The sequence below is a fragment of the Excalfactoria chinensis genome, chromosome 32 (assembly GCF_039878825.1).
Source record: "Excalfactoria chinensis isolate bCotChi1 chromosome 32, bCotChi1.hap2, whole genome shotgun sequence".
Taxonomy (NCBI): domain Eukaryota; kingdom Metazoa; phylum Chordata; class Aves; order Galliformes; family Phasianidae; genus Excalfactoria; species Excalfactoria chinensis.
This window is the reverse complement of record NC_092856.1, coordinates 2,501-10,000: the sequence shown is the minus strand read 5'-3', so window position 1 is coordinate 10,000 and position 7,500 is coordinate 2,501. Positions and strand designations below refer to the sequence as shown.

The 7,500-nt window shown below is 68.3% G+C and overlaps 1 long non-coding RNA gene across 1 annotated transcript; it reads right to left on the bottom strand.

Moving 5' to 3' along the window:
• Positions 1–1,446: 1,446 nt before the first annotated feature.
• Positions 1,447–2,495, bottom strand: LOC140263669 (uncharacterized). The gene is made up of 2 exons (XR_011905932.1): positions 2,128–2,495; positions 1,447–1,959 (listed from the first exon to the last, which is right to left on the bottom strand). It is a non-coding gene; the product is annotated as an uncharacterized lncRNA (long non-coding RNA).
• Between the last annotated feature and the right edge of the window lie 5,005 nt (positions 2,496–7,500).

Here is a 7,500-nt window from a genome sequence, read left to right as displayed (position 1 = left end):
CTTTTTTTTTTTTTCTTTTTTTCCCCTTTTTTTAGCTCACCCCCCCCTTTTTCTTTTTTTTTTTCTTTTTTTTTCCCCTTTTTTAGCTCACCCCCCCCTTTTTTTTTTCCCTTTTTTTAGCTCACCCCCCCCTTTTTTCTTTTTTTTTCCTTCATTTTTCCTTTTTTTTCCTTGTATTTTTTCCCTTATTGTTTTTTTTATCCTTTTCTCTTTTTTCCCCTTTTTTTTCCTTGTATTTTTTTCCCTTATTGTTTTTTTTTTCCTTTTCTCTTTTTTCCCCTTTTTTTTCCTTACCCCCCCCTCCTTTTCCCCCATTTATTTATTTATTTATTTACGCGTTTAGTTTTGATTTATCGCTTCTTCCCGCCCCCCCCCCCATCTTTTACGTCTTTATTGTTTTTATTATCATTATATGATTATTCCGTTACCACGAAACGCTACGATCTTTCTGTGCATTTTAAAATCTTCTTCTCTTTTCTTTGACTGACTTGCGGCTTCTTTCCTTTTCTCTTTTTTTTTTTTTCCTCGTCGCTCGTCCGCGCGCGCCAACGCGTGAGTAGGCCCGGCCCGGCCCGGCGCGCCCTCTGTCGCGAAGAAAGGGGTCTCTGGCGAGGCGAGGGGGTCCGTGACGGGGTTGCGGGTAGGACCTGGCTGCCGGTACCGGCCCGAGCTTCCCGCTCCGCGTCCGTCCTCCGCCCTTCTCCCCAGTTCCCCCCCTCGCCCTCCCCCATCCCCTCCCACCACCACCACCGCCGCGCGAGCCAGAACCCGACCCGTACCCGAAAGCGGCCCGCCTAGCCCTGACCCCCCAGGCCTCGCCCTTAACCCCATCACCCTCTCCCGGACGCGTCTCGCCCGCCCGGCCCGCGTGGCTTTTGTTTTGTTTTGTTTTTTTCGCGGGGGTTTTTTGTTTGGTCGGTTGGTCGCTCGCCTGCTTGTTTGTTTGTCTGGTCCGCCCGGCTCCCAGCGACCGCAGTTGCAAAGCGGCGGAATCTAGAGGCTGCCGGCGGGGCGGCTGGACTCGGCTAAGCCGGCGAGAGCTTCCCGTTGCGGAAGGGGGGGGGGGCCTCCGGTCTGAGGCGGGTGCGGCGGGGCCTTGACGATCGCTAGGCTCAGGTCTAGCTGCCGTGCTTGGAATGCCCTTCCTTGGCAGGAAGCAGAGGGTGGTTTCGGTGAGCGAGCGAGCGAGCGAGCGAGCGGAGGCGGCAGCAGCTCGCCCGCGTCCTCAGGACCTCGGGGCCGATCTCGGGCCGGCCTTTGGGAAGGAAACCGGCTCTGAACCGGCTCGCGATGGACTCCGCCCGAGCGAGCGGGGCCCCCGCACGGGCGCCGGTTAACCGGCCGGCGGCTCTCCGGACCGGTCGAAGGGCTTTCGACCGGCTCCGAAGGGGGAAGCCGGAGGGGAATCCGGTGTGACGGCGGAAGGCGGAAGGACACGAGGACGGCAACGGATATCCAAACGTTTATTGAGGAGGAAAAACTCACCGATGCGGACGCCTTCGCCGGGAAGGAACGCCGAGGCCGTCTCCGCCGGGGAGCCGTCTCCGAGAGATGCCGCGCCGCCTCGGCGGCGCTCGGCCCTTCGAGGAGGTCCGGAGGAAGCGGAGTCGAGCTCCACCCTTTTCCGGGAGCGCGGCGTCGCGGTTTCGCGGCGTCGCTCTCGATATTCTACGTCGCGACGTCGCGCGCGCGCTACGCGTCTACGTATCCCAGGGGACGTCGCGGCCAGAGATAGCTCGCGGGAGGAGGATTATCTCGCTCCCAGGCTGGACTTCTCTCTCTCTCTCTCCCCCTCTCTCTCTGACTCTCGGGGCGCGAGGAGCGCTCCGGCCGCGTCCGTCGCCTGGAGTTCACAGCAGGCCTCTGGGTTTTCGGGGACTCTCTCTCTCTGTTTCGTTCGATGGACGAGCCTCGACGAGATCGTATTCTACGACGTTACCTCGTGCTCCGACACCGTATCTAGTAAAAGAAGTTTTCCCCCTTAGATTGCTGCCGCTGTTCTTTCCGCCCCCCTTTTTCCCCTCCCTTTCCGGGCCGGGGGCCCGACGGGGCGGCGGCGGCGGCGGCCCCCGTCGCGGGCACGGGTAAATCTAGGTGACCCGTGACACGCGGCGAAACGACTCTCACCTGTGCTCCCGCAGCTGACCCGACGCTCGCCTCGGCCGATCCGTCAGAGGTCCGGCGCCGCGGCGACCCGTTCCCCGTACAGACGGAGAAGGGCTGAGGGATGCCGTCGCCGCGGGTAAACGGCGGCGAAAGCCTCCGAGTCGTCCCGTCGGAGCGCGCGAGGATTCGTCGGAGAAGGTCTCGTCGCCGGTACCCCGCGCTAGGCCTTCTCGCGTACCTCCTGGGGGCGACCGCGCCTGCTGCCGCCCTCGGGCGCCCGTAGGCCGGTGCGCGTCGCGTGGGAAAGAAAGGGGACGAGTCAAGAAAAATCCGCGGAGAGCGTCCTTTCGCACGGGCCGCTTCTGCCGAGCGAGCCCCCGTTCCCCCCCCCCCCCCCCCCCTTCGCGTCCTCCCCCACCCGGAAACGCCTCCGCCTCCGTGGCCGCGGGGTCCGAGGCGGGAACCGCCTCCGCCGCGGCCAGAGCTCCGGCAGAAGAGGAACAAAGTCCCCTCTGTCCCGACCTACCGTCCAGCGAAATCGCAGCCGAGGGAACGGGCTCGGCGGAATCGGCGGGGAATAGAAGACCCCGGTGACCTCGACTCTAGTCCGGCGCTGCGAAGAGACGGGAGAGGTGCAGGATAAGTGGGAGGCCCACCCCCCCTCGGCGCTTCGGGCGGGAGACCCCCGCCGCGCCGCGGCCCGGCTGCCGGTGAAATCAGATCGATTTTTCGATTTTTTTTTTTTTTAATTTATTTTTTTTTTTTCCACCACGGTCTCCACTGGCGCGTGCTCTCTCTCTCGCTCTCTCTCCCCCCCCCCCACCCGCCATCCTTCTTTTACCCGGTCTCCAACCAGCGCCCCCCCACCCCGCACCCCCCCACGCCGGCCGAGAGAGCCGCGGGACTTTTTACATTTTCCCATTTATCCTTCCAACCCCCCCCACCCCCCGGCACCCTCGGCACGAGCCCGGGGACCGGAAGAGTCGAACGAGCGCGACTCGGCAACGGCGGCGCCCGCGCCCGCGCCCCCGCCCGCGCCCGCGCCCGCGCCCCCGCCCCCGCGGCCACCCCGCGCCTCCCGCCGGCCCACCTCTCTGCCGACCGCTGCCGTCTACCCGCTGTTCTTCCATCCTTACCCCGCCGAGGCGAGCGACCGCGCGCCGTCCGGGCCGACCGCCGTCCCGGATTTCCGGCAGACCGGCCGGAATTCCATCACCAACGGCCCTCCCGGTGGGCGCGGCCCCGGCTCGCGCACGCGCGCTTCCTCCGGAGGGCCGGGCCGCATCCGAGCCTGTCCGGCAGCGACCTCTAGAGTCCGGGGCGGAGCCGGGTAGACCGTGGCGACCGAATCGAGCGGCACGGGCAGCGCCCCCTAGCCACCGCCGCCGAGCCCGTGCCGCTCGGAGCCGGGTAGACAGTGCCGACCCAGTCGAGTCGCACGGGCAGCGACCCCTAGCCGCCGCCGCCGCCGAGCCCCAGTGCCGCTCGGACCCGGGTAGACCCTGCCGACCTAGTCGAGTCGCACGGGCAGCGCCCCCTAGCCTGCGCCGCCGTGCCCGAGTGCCGCTGTTAACCGGGTAGACCGTGCCGACCTAGTCGAGTCGCACGGGCAGCGCCCCCTAGCCTGCGCCGCCGTGCCCGAGTGCCTCTCGGACCCGGGTAGACCGTGCCAACCTAGTCGAGTCGCACGGGCAGCGCCCCCTAGCCTGCGCCGCCGTGCCCGAGTGCCGCTGTTAACCGGGTAGACCCTGCCGACCTAGTCGAGTCGCACGGGCAGCGCCCCCTGGCCTGCGCCGCAGTGCCCGAGTGCCGCTGTTAACCGGGTAGACCCTGCCGACCTAGTCGAGTCGCACGGGCAGCGCCCCCTAGCCTGCGCCGTCGTGCCCGAGTGCCGCTGTTAACCGGGTAGACCTTGCCGACCTAGTCGAGCCGCACGGGCAGCGCCCCCTGGCCTGCGCCGCCGTGCCCGAGTGCCGCTCGGACCCGGGTAGACCCTGCCGACCTAGTCGAGTCGCACGGGCAGCGCCCCCTAGCCTGCGCCGCAGTGCCCGAGTGCCGCTGTTAACCGGGTAGACCCTGCCGACCTAGTCGAGTCGCACGGGCAGCGCCCCCTAGCCTGCGCCGTCGTGCCCGAGTGCCGCTGTTAACCGGGTAGACCTTGCCGACCTAGTCGAGCCGCACGGGCAGCGCCCCCTGGCCTGCGCCGCCGTGCCCGAGTGCCGCTCGGACCCGGGTAGACCCTGCCGACCTAGTCGAGTCGCACGGGCAGCGCCCCCTAGCCTGCGCCGTCGTGCCCGAGTGCCGCTGTTAACCGGGTAGACCTTGCCGACCTAGTCGAGCCGCACGGGCAGCGCCCCCTGGCCTGCGCCGCCGTGCCCGAGTGCCGCTCGGACCCGGGTAGACCCTGCCGACCTAGTCGAGTCGCACGGGCAGCGCCCCCTAGCCTGCGCCGCCGAGCCCGAGTGCCGCTCGGACCCGGGTGGACCGTGCCGACCTGGTCGAGCCGCACGGGCAGCGCCCCCTGGCCTGCGCCGCCGTGCCCGAGTGCCGCTCGGACTCGGGTAGACCTCGCCGACCTGGTCGAGCCGCACGGGCAGCGCCCCCTGGCCTGCGCCGCCGAGCCCGAGTGCCGCTCGGACCCGGGTAGACCGTGCCGACCTGGTCGAGCCGCACGGGCAGCGCCCCCTGGCCCGCGCCGCCGAGCCCGAGTGCCCCTCGAAACCGGGTAGAACCTTCCGACCGACTCGAGTCGCACATGCATCGACCCCTAATTTCCGCCGCCGTGCCCGAATGCAGCTCGTAACCAGGTAGACCCTGCCCACCTACTCGAGTCGCAAGGGCAGCGAACCCTTGCTGCCGCCGCCGAGCACGAGTGTTGATCTGAGCCGGGTAGACAGTGCCGACCGACTCGAGCCACACGGAGAGCGACCCCTAGCCGCCGCTGCCGAACCCGAAACCCGCTCGTAGCCGGGTAGACCCTGCTGACCTAGTCGAGTTGCACGGGCAGCAACGCCTAGCCGCCACCGCCCTGCCCGAAAGCCGCTCGTAACCGGGTAGACCCTGCCGACCTAGTCGAGTTGCACGGGCAGCAACGCCTAGCCGCCACCGCCCTGCCCGAAAGCCACTGGTAACCAGGCAGACCCTGCCGACCGACTTGAGTCGCACTGGCAGCGACCCCTAGCCGCCGCTGCCGAGCCCGAGTGCCACTCGTAACCGAGTAGACCCTTCCGACCGACTCGAGCCACAGGTGCAGCAACGCCTAGCCGCCGACGCTGAGCTCGAAAGCCGCTAATTACGAGGTAGACCCTGCCGACCGACTCGAGCCGCACGTGCAGTGACCTATTGCCGCCGCCGCCGAGCCCGAGTGCCGCTGTTAACCGGGTAGACCTTGCCGACCGGCTCGAGACGGATGGGCAGCGACCCTCGGGCGCTGCCGCGGAACGTGCGAGCCGAACGCAGTGCACCGAGACCGTGCGTACTACGCTCCGATCGGCTCGGTCATTCCGCGGCGGAGGACAGTTGGTTGCATTCGCGCAGGCTCGGGTGCGCCGGCACGGTCCAACCTATCTCGGCGGGCTCCGCTCCACTCGATCGTTCCCCGGCAGAAGCCGGTTGTCGCTTCTGTGGCGGCTCGCGTGCGCCGGCACGGTTTCCCCGGCCCCGGCGGGCTCCGGTCCGCTCCGTGCTTCCGCGGCGGCAGACGGGCGTCTCAGCCGCGCCGGCTCGCGTGCGGCGGCACGGTGCAACCTATCTCGGCGGGCTCCACTCCACTCGATCGTTCCGCGGCATAAGCCAGGTGTCGCTTCCGTGGCGTCTCGGGTGCGCCGGCACGGTCTACCCGGCTCCGAGCGGCACTCGGGCTCGGCGGCGGCGGCTAGGGGTCGCTGCCCCTGCGGCTCGACCAGGTCGGCACGGTCTACCCGGGTCCGAGCGGCACTCGGGCTCGGCGGCGGCGGCTAGGGGTCGCTGCCCGTGCCGCTCGAGTCGGTCGCTACGGTCTACCCGGCTCCGAGCGGCACTCGGGCTCGGCGGCGGCGGCTAGGGGTCGCTGCCCGTGCCGCTCGAGTCGGTCGCCACGGTCTACCCGGCTCCGAGCGGCACTCGGGCTCGGCGGCGGCGGCTAGGGGTCGCTGCCCGTGCCGCTCGAGTCGGTCGCCACGGTCTACCCGGCTCCGAGCGGCACGGGCTCGGCGGCGGCGGATAGGGGTCGCTGCCCGTGCCGCTCGAGTCGGTCGCCACGGTCTACCCGGCTCCGAGCGGCACTCGGGCTCGGCGGCGGCGGCTAGGGGTCGCTGCCCGTGCGGCTCGAGTCGGTCGCCACGGTCTACCCGGCTCCGAGCGGCACTCGGGCTCGGCGGCGGCGGCTAGGGGTCGCTGCCCGTGCCGCTCGAGTCGGTCGCCACGGTCTACCCGGCTCCGAGCGGCACTCGGGCTCGGCGGCGGCGGCTAGGGGTCGCTGCCCGTGCGGCTCGAGTCGGTCGCCACGGTCTACCCGGCTCCGAGCGGCACTCGGGCTCGGCGGCGGCGGCTAGGGGTCGCTGCCCGTGCCGCTCGAGTCGGTCGCCACGGTCTACCCGGCTCCGAGCGGCACTCGGGCTCGGCGGCGGCGGCTAGGGGTCGCTGCCCGTGCCGCTCGAGTCGGTCGCCACGGTCTACCCGGCTCCGAGCGGCACTCGGGCTCGGCGGCGGCGGCTAGGGGTCGCTGCCCGTGCCGCTCGAGTCGGTCGCCACGGTCTACCCGGCTCCGAGCGGCACTCGGGCTCGGCGGCGGCGGCTAGGGGTCGCTGCCCGTGCCGCTCGAGTCGGTCGCCACGGTCTACCCGGCTCCGAGCGGCACTCGGGCTCGGCGGCGGCGGCTAGGGGTCGCTGCCCGTGCGGCTCTATTGTAATCGCTAGGTCTACCCGCTTTTGGCGGGCCTTCGCCGCTCGTCCTGTTGGGCTGCGCTATTGCTCTGGAGCTTCCAAAGGGGTCGCTGTAGTTCTTTACCTCCAGTTACGTCGAGGTAAAGTTCTGTTTCTGTCGGCGCCTCCGCCGGTAGTTTCTGGCGGTTGTTTTTGCAGCACTTTTTTCGGGTGCCTTAGGTTTTCGTCGGCAGGAGCGGGTGCGTACTCGTCTCCGGTAGGCGGCAACGAGCGGGCGCAGGCGAGCGCGGTTGACCGGCCGAGTGTCGAGGTTGTCGGCGGCGCCTTTTTCGTACGCCTCTCGGGTCGATGGGTCCGGTGGCCTCGTCGGGGTCTTCGCTGCCCGTGTCGCAGCTCGGCACCGGACTGAGGTTGGCAAAAAAGTCAAATTTCGGGACGAAAGGCGAGAGAAAAGGATGGGGAGCGGTCGGTTCCCCGCGCAGGGGAGGGAAGATCCCCGAGAAAAGAAGGCGAGAGAGAAAAGGGCACGGG